Raw genomic sequence first — 20448 nt, forward strand, 5'->3', positions numbered from 1 at the left:
TCTAGGGACTTTGCCTGGTCTCACCACAAGTGTGCAAAGCATGGAGACACCCACCACCTTCCTTAGGTCAAGCACTTTATACCTCCTGTGGCAAGAAAAATTAATCCCATTTTACCCCACTGCAGTTGTCCACACCCATTCTCTTCTTGTCAGTAAGGGTACAGATCCAGAAGAGCAAGGATGGAAGCACACATGTGTCATGCTCCTCCTGGCAGGACAGGGGCGTAAAGAGAGGAGCGCTGTAGGATCATGCTGCTGGTAGCACCAAAGCTCATTTGGATTTGGGAGAAGCAGCAGCTGTGCCTGAAAGCTACAAGTGATCACACTATTTAGGGATGTGTGAACTGCCTTCGCTGTCAGCCACAACTCAGCTCCTTCAGAGCAGAGGACTGAGTAGTTACACCCACAGCCCATCACTGCAGCTATTTCTTTCCCACCATGAAGGACCTGAGGTGCTAACTCAGGAGGTCACACAAAGGCAGAAGAACCAAACTTTTTTTCCAAAATTTGAGGAAAAACTGCTCTGGTTTAACTCACATCAGGTGCTGGCCTTTGCCATGAGCATCTGTGAGAAGTTTTCATCTCCCCCACATTAGCTGTCATTTAGCCAAATGATTCTCATCAGCCTCCTCTTAATTCTTCCATCCCTGCTGCCTCCTTCCACTGGTGTCCCTCAATACTCAGAAGACAGCCTCCAGCCCCCTCTCCTATGCCAAGTGGAAACAGCAACTCTCCAAAGGGAGATTTAATAGGGCTGCAAAGTATCCTCAGGTTGCAAGGCACTCAAAGACTGTGAGGCCTCTTTTCCCTCTGTCTTTCCTACTCTGCCCATGTATTTTAAAACAGGGCTGTGCAAATCAGTAGTGCTTTACTCTGGCTTCTGCAAACAGGGCCAGGGAGAGAACCAGTTTTTAAGCAGTGTAATTTCAGAGTGACCCAAAAGTATTTCATTTTCTCCTCCTTGCTGGACCGAAAAATGTGAACTGTTAATCTGGCCCAGATACAGTGTTTTGTTTGTCCCTGAGCAAAGCACTTAGGGAACTTTGGCAAGGGCAAGCAAAGGATCAGACTCCTCCAGAATGGCTGGAGAAATTTCTCTTTTATCTCCCAACCCGGTGGTTAAAGAGCTCATCTGAGAGATGGTCCCATAGAAACATACATGTTTCACACCAGGTGGAACCCTTCATGGGATCTGCTCCCATGGGATCCCTGTCAAAGCAGCTTTTACTCTAGGGGGCAAGGGAAGATCCTTTGGGTAAAAGAGTAAATTGCAAAAATGCATTGTCCTCCATGCTGTGGGCAAGTCCCCAAACCTCTGGTTGAGATGTGAACGTCACTCAGTCCAACCCTTAGTTTTAAGCCAGCTGTCCAAAACTAAAACTTTAGAAATGTCAAGAAACGTCCATTGTCAGATCAAATTTGTGAAAAGTTTAGTCAGACTCCAACTACATATTTTTCCAGTGAAAAATGACTCAGTAGGGGCAAAAATAGCTATTTTAAAGTCAAGTTCATCTTCTCCACAAAAAAAATACTCGGTTCAAGACAGGACCTAAGAGGGCACATAGTTGCTATGCAACTCCTGACAGAGGATGGCAAGTCAGAAGGGTACTTTCACAGAATTAAGATAATTATAAAGCTGAACCAATCTCAAAGTGTTATTTTCAGTTTCATGTTCTCTTTAATAATTATAAAATCTGGCAAATAAACCCAAATAATGAAGGGAGGATGTTTCTTGGAGGAGATAAGCCAGGATGTTTAACTAGGGAAATTCTGTCTTTATGCAGAAATATCTATATTTTCACAAGATAAGAACTGTGCCTTTCTAAGGGGAAAAAATACTAAAGGGCCAAGAGGACTTTCTTGCCAAGTTGGAGAGCAGTCAGTGCCGCTCACTCTCTGTCAGCCAGTACAGCCCAGTGTTCGTGGCCGCATAACCCTAAAAACACGTTCTTGTTGCACTGATGTTACTGAAAGCACTCTGGGTCATTTTTGTGAGTAGAAGGTGCTAGCCCAGCCAGACTTGAACATCAAAGAAAATGAAATACCCAGACACAGTTCAGTAGAAACAGAGCTTTTGGTCATGGTATGCTTTTACATCCTAAAGGGTTTGCTTCATAAAGTAGCTGCTGTCTTCCCCATGAAGGAGGATACCCATCAGTGGTAAGACAACTCTTCTGCAGAGCTTTCAGGCAAGGTTAAAGCAGAGCACTGTATACTGTACCTTCACCTAACGAACCCTCAGGGAACCCATAAAGACTGGCGCAGAGGCTCACGGGCAGCTGCTGAGAAGAACCAGAGTTAACTCAAGAGGATTTGCGAGAGATAAGAGGGATACAAGTGTTTAAAAGAAAGAAAGAGGGCAAAGAGTGGATAGTGAGATGGCAGTGAGGTGCAGCTCTCCAAGTGGCTGGGAGTCAGTCACTGGCACCTAAACACTGTCCCAGATTTACTCCAGCTAGGTGCACAACACTCCTGGACTCATCCTGAGCCATTCTGCACAAGCAATAATGGACAGATGTTGGACAGTCACTGCTGTGCAGTGGAAATAGGACCACTGAAGATCTGCAGCAGCTAGGCACCTCATCCTTCTCCAGACACTGTTCTGAATCCAGGCTGCCCTGTAGGGCAAGGTCTTTCCATGCAGATTATTTTCTTTTCAGGGTCAAAACTATATTTACTCATTCCTAAGCATTTCTGTGGTGTCTCTATGCCAAGTCCAAGCTCTTAACTTTAATTGCTTTTCTTATTCTCTTCAATGAATCACAGATATCTCATCTCTGTCATTTCAGCAGTCAGGCACAACGTGGCAGCTGTGGACGTGTCAGTTACTAGAAGGAATTCAGACTGATTTGGGGACGGGCTGACCCATATTATTCATATCCTGAAGAAACAGAACCCACCTCAGGAAATGCTGTCAGGGAAGGAGAGAATAATGCCAGCTACAGCTTTTTAGCTCTCCGAGAAGTGTATCCACATTGATCCTAATGAAAATCTGTAAATAGATCAATAACTAATGGGCAGTGAGAAAGCTGTTAATGGGATGCAAAATGGCTCAAAAGATGCAGAAATTTTTGGTATTATCACTTCATAGAATCACAGAATGGTTTGGGTTGGAAAGGACCTTAAAGATCATTTAGTTCCAACCCCCTTGCCATGGGCAGGAACACCTTCCACTAGACCAGGTTGCTCCAAGCCCCATCCAGCCTGGCCTTGACCACTGCCAGAGCGGGGGCAGCCACAGCTGCTCTGGGCAACCATCCTCATAGTGAAGAATTTCTTCCTTATATCTACTGTAAATCTCCCCTCTTTCAGTTCAAAACCGTTACCCCTCATCCTATAACTACACTCCATGATAAAGCGTCCCTCTCCATCTTTCCTGTGGGCATCCTTTAAGTACTGGAAGGACACTCTAAGGTGTCCCCAGAGTGTTCTATTCTCCAGGCTGAACATCCACAACTCTCTCAGCCTGTCCTCAACAGGGGAGGAGCTCCAGCCCCCTGAGCATCTTCGTGGCCATCCTCCAGACTTGCTCCAACAGGTCCATGTGCTTCATATGTCAGGGGCCACAGAGCTAAAGTGTCTTAAGACACTGTGATTGTGCCAGTTCTCCAGGCAGCACGCAGATGCTTTCAGCTGAGTAAGAGAAAGGGACTGTTCATCTGATGCAGAGATGCCTAACCCATAGCTCAAACAGCCTGTGTCAGGAAAGGAGAGGTTTGCTCGTTTCTAATCATCCCCCAAGACAGACTAATGTACTATTCCTATCAGTCCATCATGATAGAGCAAGTCAAAAGCCCCAGCCATGTCCCACCCAAGCCAGGAGTTGTTGTTCTCCAACTCTGAACAATGTGAGCCCTTTGCCAGCTTCCTCCTCCAACACAAAGAAAGGCAAGAAAGCCTTAGCGCAAATGCCACTGGAACCAGCCACGCTGTCTGGCCAACAGCAGACAAAATCCCTTTCGCCATACCGGCTGCAGTACGATTGTGTGCCTTATCAGGGGTTTCCCTCACAACTCCAATACACGGAGACACATGTGCACACTTGCCAAAAATAGCAGCTGTGTTTCAAATAAGGGCAAAACCCACGTCATCCTGGAGGTGCACATCACAAGCAGCAAGGGAGAGCAAGTCTGAAGTCCAAGTGCCAATTTGAAGACGCAAAGGACTTTCCAAGGGAAAATACAAGGGCACCTCCCAGTGCAGCCCATCAGGGATTGCTGGGGCATGCTGGGATTTTCCTTTACCCATCTGACACTGGTCCCTGAACAATGAGACCAAGCAGCCTCTCTTGTTATTTGGTTGATGGTGACTGTAACCCTTTTGCCAGATATTGGAGACACATCCTCTGCTCCGGAGTCTGCCATTAAACAAGTATTTGGACGAAGGCGGCACTTTTTGCCTCCTCCCTATCTTGGAAAACATAGGAAAAAAAATGGTTAGGAGTGGGAACATGGTAACATGATTCTTTTCTTTTGTCCAGTGTTTCCCCAGAAGTTCCCAGCAGAATCAGCCCAGCATCACCACAAGCCTGTCGCTCTTTTCTGCCGCCTCTGGGAGAAGGTGAAGTGTTAAAAGGGCACAGACTGGGGAGAACAGGAGAACTCTCCATACAGAATACAAAAGAAGCCAACCCACTAATCTGTGCATCAGCATCAACACTTGCAGCAGCAAAGAAAACCACCACATACAATTATGGCAGGTAATCTTATTTTCAAGTTTGAAATAATTTGTCCTGGGATGGAAGATGGAACCACAACCACTTACCCAGTAAACCACATACAGCATTGAAGGGCTGCAGGGAGGGAAGGGAGGCTATGATATTCTTACTTCTATTCAGCAAACCATACCACTCACATACTAATATTCCCACAGACTTCAGGATATCAATGCAGGGAGCTGCACAGGTTTTTTCCCTGCAAGATTCTCAAAGGAGAAGACACAGAGAAAAGCAAGAAGACTCAGCCCAGCCTGTAATACAGCTCTGATAGCCTCTCCCAGATGGGTTCCCAAACCTCCCAACAGGATACTGTTGTGTATTATCAGCAAGGCACAACTTTCCACATACATTAATGAGAAACACTGCTGTGCTACCAATTTGTCTGGCTTGGTCTTGGCAGTATTTCTAAGTTGGAAATCCCATAGTTCACATAACTGGTCTATTCACCCCGCTGCTTAATCTGTCTTCACTTGAGGAGATGAACTCCATATATAAACATGCAATGCTGTATATAAACAGCCCCCAGGCCCATGGATGGCAAGAATTAAGCATTGTTCTGCGTGTACATGTGCATGTGTGTGTCTGGGAAAGAGGCTGTTATTTCCTTGTTTATTATAGTGTTCTAAATTGTAAATGCAAAGTTATCCAAACCTCAGGCTGGGCTCCAGCCTCAGAGATAAGCCCTGACCAGAGAAGGGCTGACAGGGGTAGACTCGCAGGCGACAGGATACTCTGCTGTTTGTTGCGGTTGGCAGGTTAGTAGAGATTTCACTCTTTCTAAAAGAAAATTAGAGGGAAAACAACTAAAACCGTCCTGATTTCTGGAATAGGAGATTAAGAGGTGTATAGAGCACAGGAGACTGCATTGGCTGGTGGGGCTGGGGATGAACCAGTATCCCATGAGAGCAAGACCCAGCCTGCTCCCTGGGTCCTATCTGTCTCTGACCCAGGGAACTCAGCTCCTTGGTGCTGAGTCCCCCCAGAAAACACACATCCCCCACACATGCCCCACATGTGGGGCCCAGGCTGTTTCTTATACAGAAATGACAACAGGGAAGATCATGTTTTCATGCTCATTCTTTACAGAATTTACTAAATTAAATGAAAAGTCTCCTCTGATTCCTTGAGATTTTTCTCATGCTTTTGGTTAGTGGTTTAATTCTTTTCACAGTGTTAACATTGGCTTCTCTCAAAAGCGTCAGAAACTATCAATAAAGGGGAAAAAAAAATAAACAAACCCTAAAAACCTTAAAAGAGGGAAGGGTATTCCCACAAGCATTACTGAGCAAAATACTTGAGTTCTCAGGCAAGAAATGCGGCTGGCTGAGCAATGCCACTGGCTGACAGCAGCACGCTGAGGGATGGTGTGTGTACCAGCACCAGGTCCAGTTTGGGCAGAAGGAGCAGAGCACACCAAGTGCCTGCAACATGCACAGACACTGTGAATACCTCCACCTTTGAGGTGGAAAAGTCAAGCCCCTGAAATAAGACATGATCAAGGTAAGCGTGTGACTTGAGGCCCAAACAGACAACGCTCTGCACTTTTCCTCCGGCTCACTTTTCTCGGGGCAGGAGGAAAGCTCAGAAGAAGAGGTTCCTGGACAGTGCCCTTTGAGACTCAGCCACATCTAACTTTTTTCCTGAGTAAGGATTGGGAGGGGAAATGAAAGGAATGAGAAACTCCAAATTTGGATATTTTAAATGCTCCATATTTTGGAGGAGGGGTTATCACAGGCAGCATTCACTATACGAACGCAACTCCTCTGAGAAAAGCAGTGGGTAGAAAACTCTGATCTCCAGCTGATTACTATTCTGGGGATAGAAAAGGAAAAAAAAAAGGAAAGAAAGAAAAATATACGACGCCTGGGTGGGCAAGCAAAGGTTTTAAATTCACAGCCTACCCCATATCACTGCATGTTGCATGTCACTGGGCTCAGCCCCTGCTGGCTGCAACTAGATAACGAATTCACCAAAAGAAATAAATTTAGTTGGAGATATTATGTTTATCCTGTATCCAACCTAATCAATGAATGCACAGTGTGTGCTGTGCTCTTACTGATTTTTTCCCAAGCGTCTCCAAACAGCCTTCAACAAAACAAGAAGGGAATAAAGAGAACCCAGGAAGATGACAGAATGAATAAATTAGACACACGTGGCCTCCTGTATTCATCTCCCTGTTTCTTCCTGAAAGGAACAGAAGCTGTGCTGTTACCTAAGCCCATACCCACAACAATGAGGCGTATGGTTGGAGCAGGTGCCTGCAGGCTTTGGGCGTGCTGTGGGAGGTACACAGTGAGAAGAGTGCCTTGAACCTCTCTCCAAACTGCAGACAGCTGGCCTGCCTCCAAGTGTATCATTGCATGGTTAGAAGAGCTGCTTTTGTAAGCGTGCAGTCTAAAACCCAAGCTCAGGTTCTGTTTATGTGCACACCAAGAACTCTTGTGAAGTGGAAGGAGCTGTGCCCTCAGCCTAGGCTTTGGCACACAATGCCCAACACCTCTCTGTGTGTCTGCTACAGAAAAGCCGCAACAATTAATTCTGGAAAACGCATCCTTAGGCAGGTGGTCCTAAAACAAAACTTTTGCTTTCAAAGAGAGTGCATGTATCTAGGCTACTCCTGGAAAGCAACCAAGGTGAAAAGAGCTTTTGGAGGAGGCCACCAGTCTTGCAGTCTGAGGGAAATTCCCGCAAATTACAGTTGTGCATATGGAGACGGGTGCAATAACTTGTTAACAATTTGAAGGACACACTTTTGCTGGTGATTCAGGGGCCGATGGAAGCAGCATTTCAGAATCTGAGTTTTCTTAGCAGAGCTTACTGTCCCAAATTTGAAAGGGATTTCTTTTATGATTTTCTGCAGACAGAAGCCTACAAAAGAGCCCCAGAAAGGGGCGCAGCAGAAGTGCACATGGTTTCCTTGATGTAGGAATAGTGAAGGGAAAAAAAAGTTGATTGCTTTATGAATCACATTTTAATGGCCTGGAAGGCAGAGAATTTCAGAAACAGCAGTATCTATCTCCTTTTACACAGCACATGACAAGGCACTAGACCTATGCTTGTTTGTCACTTTTACAGTTCCTATGTCTTAACACAAAACTTAGTACAAGCCATGAACATTAAGTGCCCTAACCAGTGAACCATGGCTCTGCTGCATTCTCTTCAAGTTTCTTACCATGTCCATCACCTGAAAGCCATTAAGGCTCTTCTGCAGCAAGACTTTTATCAGGAGAGAGTTATATGAGAATTGCTGACATCAGTCACAACCAATTCATTCCCAAGTGTCTCCAAATAGCCTTCAACAAAACACAAATGGAGTAAATGGAACCTGGAGATCGAAGAAATGGGACATGAATGGCCTCCTGCGTTCGTCTCTCTGCTCCGTCTCCAGGGATGGGGAGGCTGCACCCCTAACTGCATGTACCTGCTTCCTCAGCCACGAGATGCACAGTTAGAGCGGGTGCCTGCAGGCTTTGGGTCCATTATGCGTGATGCATGGCAAAACCAGAGGGCCCCGAACCTCTCAGAAATGCAAATATCTGACCTGACCAGGACACACTACAGGAAAATTCTCTTGGTCCTAACAAAGCACGGAGTAATTGGCACATTGCAAAGACAAACTAAGCTTGGTTTTGTTTTTTTTTAAAACTGTATTTACTAAGACAAGATCTAAGCATCAGCAATTTCCTTGCAGGAGCCCAGAGCATGCTGGAGAAGTTGAAGAGCAAGTAGCTGGGCCCAGAGGCCACAGCCTGACAAAATACCACCTCATCTGCTAGGAAGCGGACTCAGCTTAAGAAGCTGGCCCTGGTCCAGCAAGCATCTGCTCAGAGCTAGACCTTTCAGTGACTTGCAGCACAGCCAGCGCAGGCGGAGGCAGCCCAGGCTTTCTGCAGAGGCCAGAAATCGCATGCCTCAACCCCGCCAGCCCAACCAGGAGGGGAAAGGGCAGTTTTTGCCCCAAGGACTCACAGGACTTACAAAGGAGGGTCTAGAAATAAAGCAACTCAAATCAGAGAGCCACATTGCCAGCTTGTGTCAAAGACAACTCAGTTGCAGTCAGTTGAGGCGCATCAGCGTACCAGGAGGAATTTAATTCAGATACATTACTCAGCTTCAGGTGCAGCACGTCCTATTTGGAACATAAACAGTGACTTCTACAGTCTGTATAGCCCCTTTCACCACACAAGTCTTTGACACTCTGGGAAGATTGTTTTACCCCCCAGCACAAGGCAGTTGCCACTGCAGCAAGGCATCAGCTGCTTTAGCAGCACACAGGCTAGCTGCAAGTGGAGAAAGCTGTAGAAGCAGGAGAAACTCCACAGTTTTTCTCTCCAGACTCAAAAAAAAAGTCACTAAAATTTGTCCAGAACACCAAGGCCTTATGGCTATCATGAGAAAAGGTGACAGGGGTTTTAAGTACTTTTTTGTAGTTGTTATCTGACTGTTCCGTACCTTCTTTTACATGGATTGCACATATTCCTAACAACAGATAAGGACTGTGCCAAACACCTGGATCTGTTAATTATGGAGTTTTAGGGCAGATTTGGCATTCCTACCTTGCAAGCTGCTGTACTTCCCTCTCTTTGCTTCGTTCCTCAGAGACATCGTGCCATACATGCCCAGATACCTTCCTCAGTTGCTTATTGCTGGAGGGGTGCTTCCATCACAGAAGCTGAGAATTCCCCCGGCGCTCTCGCACCCACTCTCCAAGGAGCGGTTCAGACCCTGGCAGCAGGTCCTGGCTCTGGTTTCAGCTCTCGGACACTGAAGCACCTTCCTAGGGGCTAAGCAGGCAGTGCCTTTGCATCTCAGCCTCCCACTGGGAAACCCAACACCAGGAGCAAGAACGGGATCAAATTCCCAACAGAAAGCTGCGGCACCTGCCTACCGTATGGGCTTGGAGGGATTAATTACAGGTGCACCAGGTGACTGAGTATTCATAACCCGAGCCAGGACACTGGCAAACAGATCTCTGCACTGGGGGGATCATCATTTATGCAAAGAGGTACATAGTTAGTGCAGCTTGATCCACCCATGGGGTTATTAATTCTCCATCTCATTAATTCCAGTTGAAGGTCTGCCAATAGCTAATTCATATCCCTTGAGATCTCTCCTCTGAGCTCCTTTTCATGAGTTTATCTAAAAACATTTGGCAAGTACTATGATATTTAGAGAAGCAGAACTTCCATTTTATGAGTGGGGAAACAGAAGCATCTTTTTTTCCACCAGCAACTTCCACTAATTCACAAAAAAACATAGAAGCCAGGTTCTAAGGCAAGCACCATCAGACTCCATCACCGTGCTCTGCTCACTGGATGACACGGGCTTGGCACACATCAGTAGGCAGGAATAGAGAAGCGAGTTGTGAACCACTCAGCAGTTTTCTGGAGTGAACCTGCTTTAAACCATCACTGCAGGAGAGAATTCATCCCCACACTGTGTCAGACAAACATCTCTAATAATTAATAGGGTTCAGGAGACACAGGCGTTTTTCAGTGCTAGAGAACATCTGACACAGCAGCCTTGGAAATGACGATTCCCTCATTGCAGTGTTTTTCCTCCCGAAGCTATAAGGACCACAAAATTTCACACTGACAGCATCCAAGCCAGACTTCCATGCCGTGTTCCATGTTATTTTGTTGAGGGTATCGGCCAGGAGGCCTGCAAGATGCTTTTAGTGGCCTTTGGGACCAGGGAAAAGCAGAGGCATTTCACAGACACAACCCTGCAGTTACCCAGAGGAGCTTCAGTTGAGGTTACCCAAGTCTCATTGGAACTGTTGAGAAATAAGAAGCTCTAATTCAATTTCCTAGTACAAATACGTATCCACTGCAGAGGAGAGGTTTGCAATAATCGTTAGAGGATTTCAGCTATAAGGAGAATTCCCTGCAGCTTTTCCATCAGGTTGTTAAGAAACTTCTTATTCTTAACACTGAACAAATAGATATTGTTTCTGCAATCGTTGTGCTATGAATAGCTTTTTTTTTTTTAAAAAAAAATGCAAACCAACTTTCCAGATGTACTTAGAGACTTTCCTCAACAACCAAACCTCATACTGCCTCAGGAAGACTGGATGCAATCCCAGCTCCAGCACCAATTGCCTCTGAGCTGAGGCAGTTCACCTAACTTCCTGCTGATCACAGCAAGACCTTTACAGGTCTCAGGTTAGTTATCCGAGGCCATGTGTGTTCAGAGAGACATCTGCATGTCAACTGTTAAGCTCAACGAGATTGTCTAGAGATCAGCTTTTAAGAACAGATTTAGATGTTACTATCATGTTAGTGAATAATATTCTGAGAAAATGTATTTTTTAAAAAAAAATCCTAATTGAGACATTTAAAAACATAACCCATTTTTCCTCTAATTCACATGGACATACTTATCAGGCAGATAAGCAACAATGCAAAGAAACTCAAAAGGAAAAACAACAGGCGCATAGTGAATAAAGCAGACTGAACAACAACAACAAAAAAAACAGCAAACCACCACACGTACCCAGAGGTGGCTGCAATGTTCCAGAAACACAGTGAGTGTCTGCTGTTGCCTCTTTACAGCTTCTGCTCAGAGAGGCAGTGGGAGTATTTCTATTGATTTCAGTGGGTCAAGAAAGTCCTACAGATTGGCAACTGTTTGCTACTCATGTACGTTGATAAACTAGCATCCTGCAGAAATAAGCCTGTGCAGGCCCATTCAGCTCCAAGTGGGCAAAAGACTACATGTCCCCAAACCCAGCATCATAATTAATAACACGATTACTCGGGCTGCAGTCTCAGAGCTTTTGCTCCTCGGAGTAGTACTTCAAACCGAAAGAAATGACTTGGCTTTTCTGTATGCATGTGTCACTCCAGCACCTCCGTAAAACCTATACTAGAGCAAACCCCAACAGATCACTACTGTCCAGGACAGTCAAACTCTACATTGCTTATTCCAATAACAAGAATTACAGAGATATCACAGCTAAAATGTGGTCAGTCTACCAAAGTAAGGAAAAAAGAAAGCATGTGTGTATTTCTGCTCTAATCCCACTGTTTCACATAGCTGTACAGCCAAGGCAAGAGCTGGACTCCTGCTTGATAGCTCCTGGTCTCAGGGCATGGCCGCACACACAGTCATGTCCTAAGCCACGCCTTACAATAGGTGCCAGCATCTTTTCTCAGGCCAGGTATCACTACCAAATACTCATCTCCCCTTCTTCCCTCTCACTCCACCCTACCCAACTAATAACCAGCAAGGCTTTTCATCCTCTCAATTTTCTGATTTGCTTCATACCACCCTGTCAGCTTTGTACTTGTTCCCTATGTGGGACCTAGGCAGGAATCCAGTCCAGAAATTTGCAGCAATATGTAATTAATTGCAACTACTCTCACAGAGGCTACAATTTGGGCTGTTCAGCCAGACACATACACTCTGCAAATAACGGTTCCAAATCACTACTCCTATTTAGCAACCTGTCAAGGTCCTGGCTGTTCTTTAGCACATTAAAGCAGAGAGCGTAACATGGTTTTTAAATCAGTCTATGAAGCATACTATGGGTTTGTACAGCATGTAATACTTTATCTGGAGCAACACAACCCAGAAGGGTTTTTCACTTTAGAAGTGTAAGCCACTATTGCTTGAACAGGAGAATTAAATCCATTAGAGCTGACTCAGAGGCAGGTCCTTATCCAGCATGCCAACCGCCCACTGGTAAAGACATGATCTCTATACATTTAGCATATGTAGGTAGAACAGGGAGTGTGGCTGACTCTGAGGCTGATCACAGTATGTTCTGCTGCTACTACACAGCATACAACTTAATTAAAATGGTACCCCCCCCCCCCCCCCAAAGAAATCAAATCATTTAAGTATCTAAGGTACTTGAACCCCATTTATTTTCAAGGTAGACATAGGATCCTAAGACACTTGAGAGCAGTATTCTGGTTCCTATCAACATTTAACTACCAGTTAAAGAAATAAGTAAAAACCATGTCACAAACAGACTTTCAATATCTAGAGCTCTAAGGCCAGTGAATGACCCAAGAGAAGATATTCCTTTGAAAAAGTCTCATCTATCTTCACAGTTTTGGATTAAAACCTCATCCCAGAAATATCACAACCAAGATGGAACAATACTTTTATCTGTGGTCAATATCCACATCAACAGATACACTACTTAAGGAATTACACCAAGGCTAGTTAGTAACTTATTTGTGTTTTTCATCTCATACAATTTCAAAGTGGTCCACAAAAGCTGGTAAGAGCTACCAGAATTAGCATTCTGTGGAAGAAATTCTGTTGCAAGGGATACATGTCTTGCCCAAATTCACGAAGTAACTAGCAGATCTAGATTGTAAACTGTAAAAAAAATGGCCAAGTAAAATAAAAGTACTCATTCTTCTTATGTGTGCTCGACAATCTTACCAGTAAACCCATGAGACTGATTAGCTACAGCTGCTAATAATTTGTAACTACTCAGAAAAACTTATCTTAAGACACATCACATGCCTAACACTTGCGCACAAGAAACAGAGGAAAATGCCCTACTCCTGTATCCTTAGGAGAATTGATTTTGAGAAGCACAACTGCCTGAAGCCCTTGCTGGCTGATGACCCAGCTGGACAAAACATGCCGTGGCAGAGACCCACTTCAGGAATCACAGATTCTCAACAATTATTTATTTTCCAATAGTAGTAGTATTTTGTTGAAGGGGGAAACAGTGTTGTTCTTGGTGGGAGCAAGTGGCTCTTCTGTTTCAGTGCTTATTTTATAGAGGCAATTTGCTTTTCTGAATGTTACCAATAAGACCTGGAAGAAATACCTGAGGAAGGAAAGGGTCCAGATCTCACATATGCAGGTAAGAGGCTGGAGTCAGTGCGGTAGCTTCCCCGGTGAGAAAGCCACGGAAAGGACAACGCAGCACTGAGGAGGTTAGGAGTTCCTGGGAAAGCGATAGCAAGGAGAGCTGGAGCTTTCACTTAGTTTTGCACCACCGCTATTACTAGGACAGTGATAACATCGTGCATTAAACAATTAGCAACTTCCGACCATGCATTCCCCGCACCAGCTCAGTATCAACCAACCCCTCAGGCTGAAGTGGGCAGCTGATAAGAAACTCCGCCTGGGATGTAGACCGGGTGAGCTCACTGCCTTGTACAGCATCTGGGGAGGGAGTGAAGGTCTAATTCACACCTCAGGGATCTAAGTTTTTGCCTAGAAAAGGCATACCTCAGTGAGGTGGAGCACCAGTGTTTAGCACAGCCCTTTGGCTGCCCATCTAGAGAACTCCGTTTCTAGCTGCTCAGGTCAGAGGCAAAATGAGTTCAGCAGTCTCATTCCTCCCAAAAGCAGCCAGTACAATATGACACAATTGAGTATGATGTATAGTTCTCCTGTGCCAAAGCCCAGAGCTGAGAGCAGACAGAGTGCAGGTGATGATCACAACATACTTGAGCTGGTGGAAAGCCCATGGTCAGAGCAGATACGCCAGCTGATCTTAGGGAGCCAACTTCTGCTTTTGAATTAAGAGTTGAAATTTCTGGAAGGAGGTCAAGTCTTTCAGAGGCTTTGAGGGTGCTCTGGACTGAGGGTATGGGATATTTTCTTCAAAGATACAGCTGCATCCAAGGGTATGAACACCCTCCAGCTACCTATAACACATCTTTCTGACAAGTGCTTTTCCCATCACTTATCAGAGGGAAATACCCACCAGTTGTATGGCTGTGCAGTGAGGTTTTGGGGAGTCACCATGAAGGAAATACAGGAAATACATGCAGAAAATACATGCAGAAGACACAGAGATATTAAGAGAAGGTAACTTGAAACTAGATAGCTGGAAGGGTCACACTTTCTGCCCTGAACGTAAAAAAGCAGAAACAAACAGGAAAACCAAGAGGCTGAGCAAGGTCAGTTTTGTTCCCTATTTTTCATATCTTAAATATCACCAAAAAATAAAATTAAAGAATACATTACTTGTGACCTGTTATGTCTGGGTCTCATTAAATGTGTCTGGACTTTCCTGCATCTCTAAGTGAGCCTCATCTCATGCTTAAGCTTATTATTGCTGGATTATTCTGAGATAGCCACTTGCCAACACCACCCTCGTCTGATCACACTGACAAAGAAGATAAAGCTGAGGCCACCAGTGTGTGCCCCTTGAGATATGCAGGTGATGGTATGTGCCACTTCACCTCACATGGTCTTCGTCCTAGTGGGGTCATTCTTAGGGTTGTAAAAGGGCATCAACGATCAGCATCTCAAAACGGGTCATGGATATAATTGACGGGTTAGGTCTCAAGAGAAGTTATACTACAACTGTTTACAGGTAGGAAAAAAGGGGCACAGGCGCTCAGCTGAGTGCTCCAGCTCCCCATTTAATCAATGGCAAATCCCCGTCAGCTCTGACAGGAGCAAGCTCTAAATGAAAGGGCAGGTGGCACAGCAACAACAGAAAGGCACTCAGTGCAGATCTGCCCACTGCTCACCCCCACCCACGGACAGGGGCTGCTGTTTCTCTCCTGCACCATCGTTACCGATTCCCAGTCAGGGGATAAACAGGAATGTGCTTTATTGTCCTGCCTTAGGAAAAGATGCTTATGGAAAAACTACCCCTGCTGCACTGGACTCTCTTTTCTTAGGAGATCTAACAGTGCCATGTGTCCAGACATCCAAAAGAACTAAACAAATAAGCAATTTTTAGAAAGGGAGAAGCATTATCCCTCCTTTTACAAATGGGGAGAACAAAGTCACAAGTGGAAGGAGTCAATGCAAAACTGAGCTGCATCAGCACCTGTGTTTCTATTACTGTCTGGAGCACCCTTGAATTGCACCAGCCCTGCAGGTGGGGTGAGCACCCCAGCTGCTCAGCATGCTCTGCATCTGCTGTGCTGAACCCCAAGGCAGACTCAGGTACTGGGCTAAGGAGTAAGACAACCTGCAGGGTAGTGCTCCATTTCCCTAAATACTCAAAGCTGGGAGTTTGCATATTTATCAACGGACCAGGTTCAAGTTTGATGCAAAACTCATTGTCAATAGAGCATCATCAGGAAATAACCCTGCCTCTCCTCTTCCTCTCCCTCCCATTCCCCAGGAGAGAAAAGAGCTGAGCATTTCAAACTTTATTTGTTTCGCACTAATGCTGAAGTAGCTGGAGCAGGCACAGTTTTATTAACAGATGAGATCTTTCTGAACCTCCCCTCCCAATAGAAAGGAGATGGGGGGAAGAGGAGACAAAGGCAAAAGGAATAGAGGTGGAAGAGGGTTGAAAGGAAACATCCATTTCAGAGCTCACATCAGAGCATAAAGCTGAGCTGCAAAGAGAACAAAAAGCAGACATGAAAAGTCATCAAAGCCTATTCATGAGAATGTCCGTCTCTCCCTGAGTCTCTTCCTCAGTCTGCCTCTGACTTTCCCTGGGGAATACAAGACCACATCCCTGCCTGCACAGCAATTGCACTAGGGCTTTGGGGTTATTTTTAAGATAGAGTCATTATGGCTCTTGTGACTCACTGACTTGTAATGGTGGAAGTATGTTGTTTGATCTCCACAGACACAGGCATCCAAATAAAAATAATAAAGAAAAAAAGATATTTTGAGGGGGAAAATAAAAAGATATTCCACCAAAAATAGCAAAACAAAAGGAAGATGGTTCAGTGGAGCAGGGTCTTATGCTGACCCACAAGCATAGTGCCAGTTCTGCCTTTTGTTTTAACCTCACATTTTTAACAGCTCCACACCCTTGGTGTCCTCAGCTTCCCAGGGCCCATTACAGGGCTGGTCCAAGGTAGTAGTTACTGGACAGTAGTGTACCAGAGGATGTGCACAGGGATTGGGCTAGATTGGGACAAGCTAAATAAAAAATAAGCCTGTCTGAGACCAAACTCTGCAACATGCTTCCTTTCTCCCCCTCCCAGCTCCCTTTCCCCAAGTTCGTCCTGGTGCTCTTTCACAGCTCTTTTTCCACGGATGGTCTTGGGCTGGTTTTCCTGGGCAGAAATGGTAATAGGAGACAGCTGGCAAGAAAGACATCCAGAGCAAGCCCCCAGGATGCTGCTGGGTGTATAAATGCCAAGGCAGGATCAAAGTATTGCTTATTTGATAACCTCCAAGTGATATTCCTAAATTAGAAGCGGCAGCGGCACCAGATGCATTTCAGCCACAGCATGACTTGAAGGCTGATTTTCTAACATAAGCATGAAGAAGCCACTCTGGTGACTTAGAGACCACAGCAGTGCTTTTTCTCTGATGCTACAGAAGCATCCAGAGCTAAGCCTAGCACACGGATTTTCACTGGTCTTTCGCTCTTCTTCACTTGCATAAAGCAGCAAAGCAGAGTTGCCCAGGTTTCTGCTCCATATAAATCATATGGCCAGGGAGTGAGGATCATTTTGACAATGAACTAATATTTCTGGGTTGCTATTTCTGTTCCTTTGTTTGCCCAGACACAAAGAATCAGCCCTTTGTAGTTTCCAGATCACAATGTCTATGTTGCATGAGGTCATGTTTGTGCTTTTGGACACATCTTTTTTTAACAGCGCCTATTGAATTCCCTTAACTCAGCACTTTCCTTCCTCTTGCTCTCAGTTGATCAAACAATATCAAATAGAGCCCAGGAGCTATGCACATACATATCCCCTGTGTTTTTAATAAGGCTGGAGGAGGTGGTTTGCTCCGTGTGGTAACATTTTGGGGGGTGAAGTGGAGGAGGGAGGAAGTACCTGAAAAATAAGAGACAGCTGTAGCAGAGGTGGCCACAGCAGGAGCTGGTGAATGCAGCAGCAGGAGCAGAAAAATCATAGAGGTGACAGTAACAGCAGAGACAAGTGAGGCTAAGACTTCATCTAGGCAAAAGTCCTCGCTTTGTACATCACAACCTCCCCAGAGATAACACCAGACAAGGGATAACATCACCATGTTGGAAATGCAGAGCAGAAGAAGCTCAAACTTTTAAAGAAAAATTATTTGCTTTCAGGTAACTTTGGACGAGGGGCACAGGGATGCCAGGAGCACACTGGCAGTGCTGGCACACCCTTGGTGCTCAGCACACTGACCCTGGTGCCCATGGGGTCAGGAGAGGAGATCCTAGCCTGGAGGGACCCTGACCAGAGGATTTCTGCATGTTCACTCCCACTCTCTTGAAACCATGGGACAGCTGAACACGCCAGAGACCCCAGACAGACTTGGAGACTGCCAACTGTTTGGGATGGCCTCTTACTGCAGCATGAGGATCTCCCAATGCTGACACTGCAGAGGTGCAAGGCAACAAGCCAAAATAACACTTAGGGTGCAGCAAAACTTGTAAAGAAACAGATTTGAGAGACACAGACACTAATTCACTCAGAAACAAATCTCCAATTTCCTGGTCCCCCCACAGCTGGAGTTTTCAAGAGGAAAGAGGATCATAAGCTCTGAAGGAGCAGAAATCTCCTCTCTTCATGCCAGCTCACATCCTCCCCATAGGACCATAAATACCATAACCCCCAAACATGCTCTATGCAAAGAGGAAAACCTTAAATCCTAAGAGCTAATTAGCAGTCTATCTAGCATGTTCTTTACAAAGAGGGACTCCCTCAAGTTCACATCTCTCCCCTTTATAATGAGCAGGGGAGGTGGAGGCCACCCAACATGATGGTTGCAGCAGAGGGGCAGGGTCCTGTGCAGGGGCTGCCACCAGCTGCTCAGGCACATGGGTCCATTCAGCTGTCCCACAGTGACAGGGAATGTCTATAAAAAGAGCTGACAAGATTTTAAACAACTGCTATCAACAACCTTGCCTCACTCAGGATTATCCACTGACAGACATCTTCAGTTTGTTTTCATTTCTTTAATTGATTATCTTATTAAATTCCCTATAAATAGAGCTAGCGAGCAAAGAGCATCATGAAGGCAGGTCAGAAGAGCAGTGCTAGCAGCAAGATGCCCAAAGGGAGAAGAGACAGGAGCTCATGTATTCACAGGGGAAATGAGTCCGCTCCAACTTTTCCCAGAGACCAGGCCAGCCTGGCATGAGGACCAGTGTGCTACACAAGACCTTCTTACCCTGAATTTGCACCAATACACCAGTTCAGCCTCAGGCCCTGTTTGTGCTGTGATGCTGTAAGAGCCAAGCTACTGTCTTTCAGAGTGCACGGACAAGTCCCACAGCGCTTGTCTGCGGGAGGATTTTGGCCTCTTCTACACACACGTCACTCGTGTTGGCAGAACTCCAACTGACCTAGACAGATGAGAGACACAAAACATCTGCACCCAACACAACACTCTCCAGCAAACGTTTTCTGTTTAAGAAAAAAGGCAAGGCTGACTTGCTCTGTGTTCCCATGCTGGTCACCAGCGTACAGGGCTGTGGTGAGAACTAGCCAGGAGGCATCCTGGTGGCCTGCCCTCTCCAGAAGAACCAGCCACTCCAACCGGTTTGTAACACTCATCCCACCTTGCTGTCACCACACCACCTCCCAAAAACCTTATCATATCAGGTCCAGGCTCTAGACAGGCCGCTCATGAGGAGCCAGTTGGATCTCTGGTAAGAGAGGAGAGACTTCATTTCATCCACATCTTCTCCTTGTCTAAGATACATCTACGGGACTGATCTCTGAATTTAAGTGTACAAAGCTGGCAACTGCTTTATTCCCATTTTTGAAATGGGAAACCAAAGCAGAGTGGGAATAAGTGATCCATCTAAGCTCACACTGGAAGCAAAAGGCAGAAAAGGGGCAGTCCCATAACGGAGCAAGCACCCTTCCTCTGCCACTGCAAAAGGGCTTGCGAGTAAGCGTAAAGGAGCCCCCTAAGCAATGCACCAGGCATACTGCTTTCCAAAGCAGTGAATAACTGCAAGGACAGCAAAAGGGATGTATCTGAAGCACTGATCAAGTGTCAACAGTCCTGCTTAAGAACCTGTCCAGGTGTTTGCTCAGTGCCCATGTGTTGTACTGTAGTTCCTGCAGCGCCAGGCACACTCCCCAAAGGCCACTGCAAGAGATTCCCATCAACTTCCCATCCTCAACAGGAGGGGTTAAGAAAAATACAACATAAATAAATAAAAAGGGAATTTTCTTTGTTACTTTGCAAGTGCAACTTTTGTGACACCGATGCCCAGCCCCACAAGCAGAGTGGGGAGGGCTGCTGGGCACCGCCCGTTAGGCAGAGAAATTGCAACGTTAACCCGTCCCAACAGTGGCTTTCTCCCAGTAACTAACCACAAAGTTTATGATACTTCTCACAAAACAGTCAGAAAGCTACCCATAAATAATCACATGGAACATTAAGCAACTGCAAAGTACTTTTATTCTCACTAACCACTGTTATGACCTTTGTCAGCTTAGGTCTAGCAGAGGGCTGGGTGTTTTTTTTTAGTCACTATCTGAAAACCATATGGAAAACTTGAGGGTATTTTCCCAAATAATACTCTGTGAAGTACCCATTGTAAATTAACATTTCCATTGAAGTTGCACTCAAAATTAAAACTGGGAAATAAATGAGCATTGTGACAATTTGAGATGGAGAGCTGCAGCAGAGCAGGAAGCTGAGTGACCTGACCAGGAACACACCGTAACTCTGGCACGATGCAAAGGACACAGTAAGTCTGCTCTCAGCTGTACAGAACTAAATCAACTGCACAAAACTAAGCAATGCCTTTATTAACAAAATAACCAATGATAAAACTGTGCTAAAAAAAATTACTGACCATCCAGTGCCCCAGAGTATTTTGGACAAAGTGAGCTCTTCTTGTGCCACCCCCACCATTGGCAACACCCCTG

The sequence above is a fragment of the Leptosomus discolor genome, chromosome 10 (assembly GCF_034619465.1).
Source record: "Leptosomus discolor isolate bLepDis1 chromosome 10, bLepDis1.hap2, whole genome shotgun sequence".
Classification (NCBI taxonomy): domain Eukaryota; kingdom Metazoa; phylum Chordata; class Aves; order Leptosomiformes; family Leptosomidae; genus Leptosomus; species Leptosomus discolor.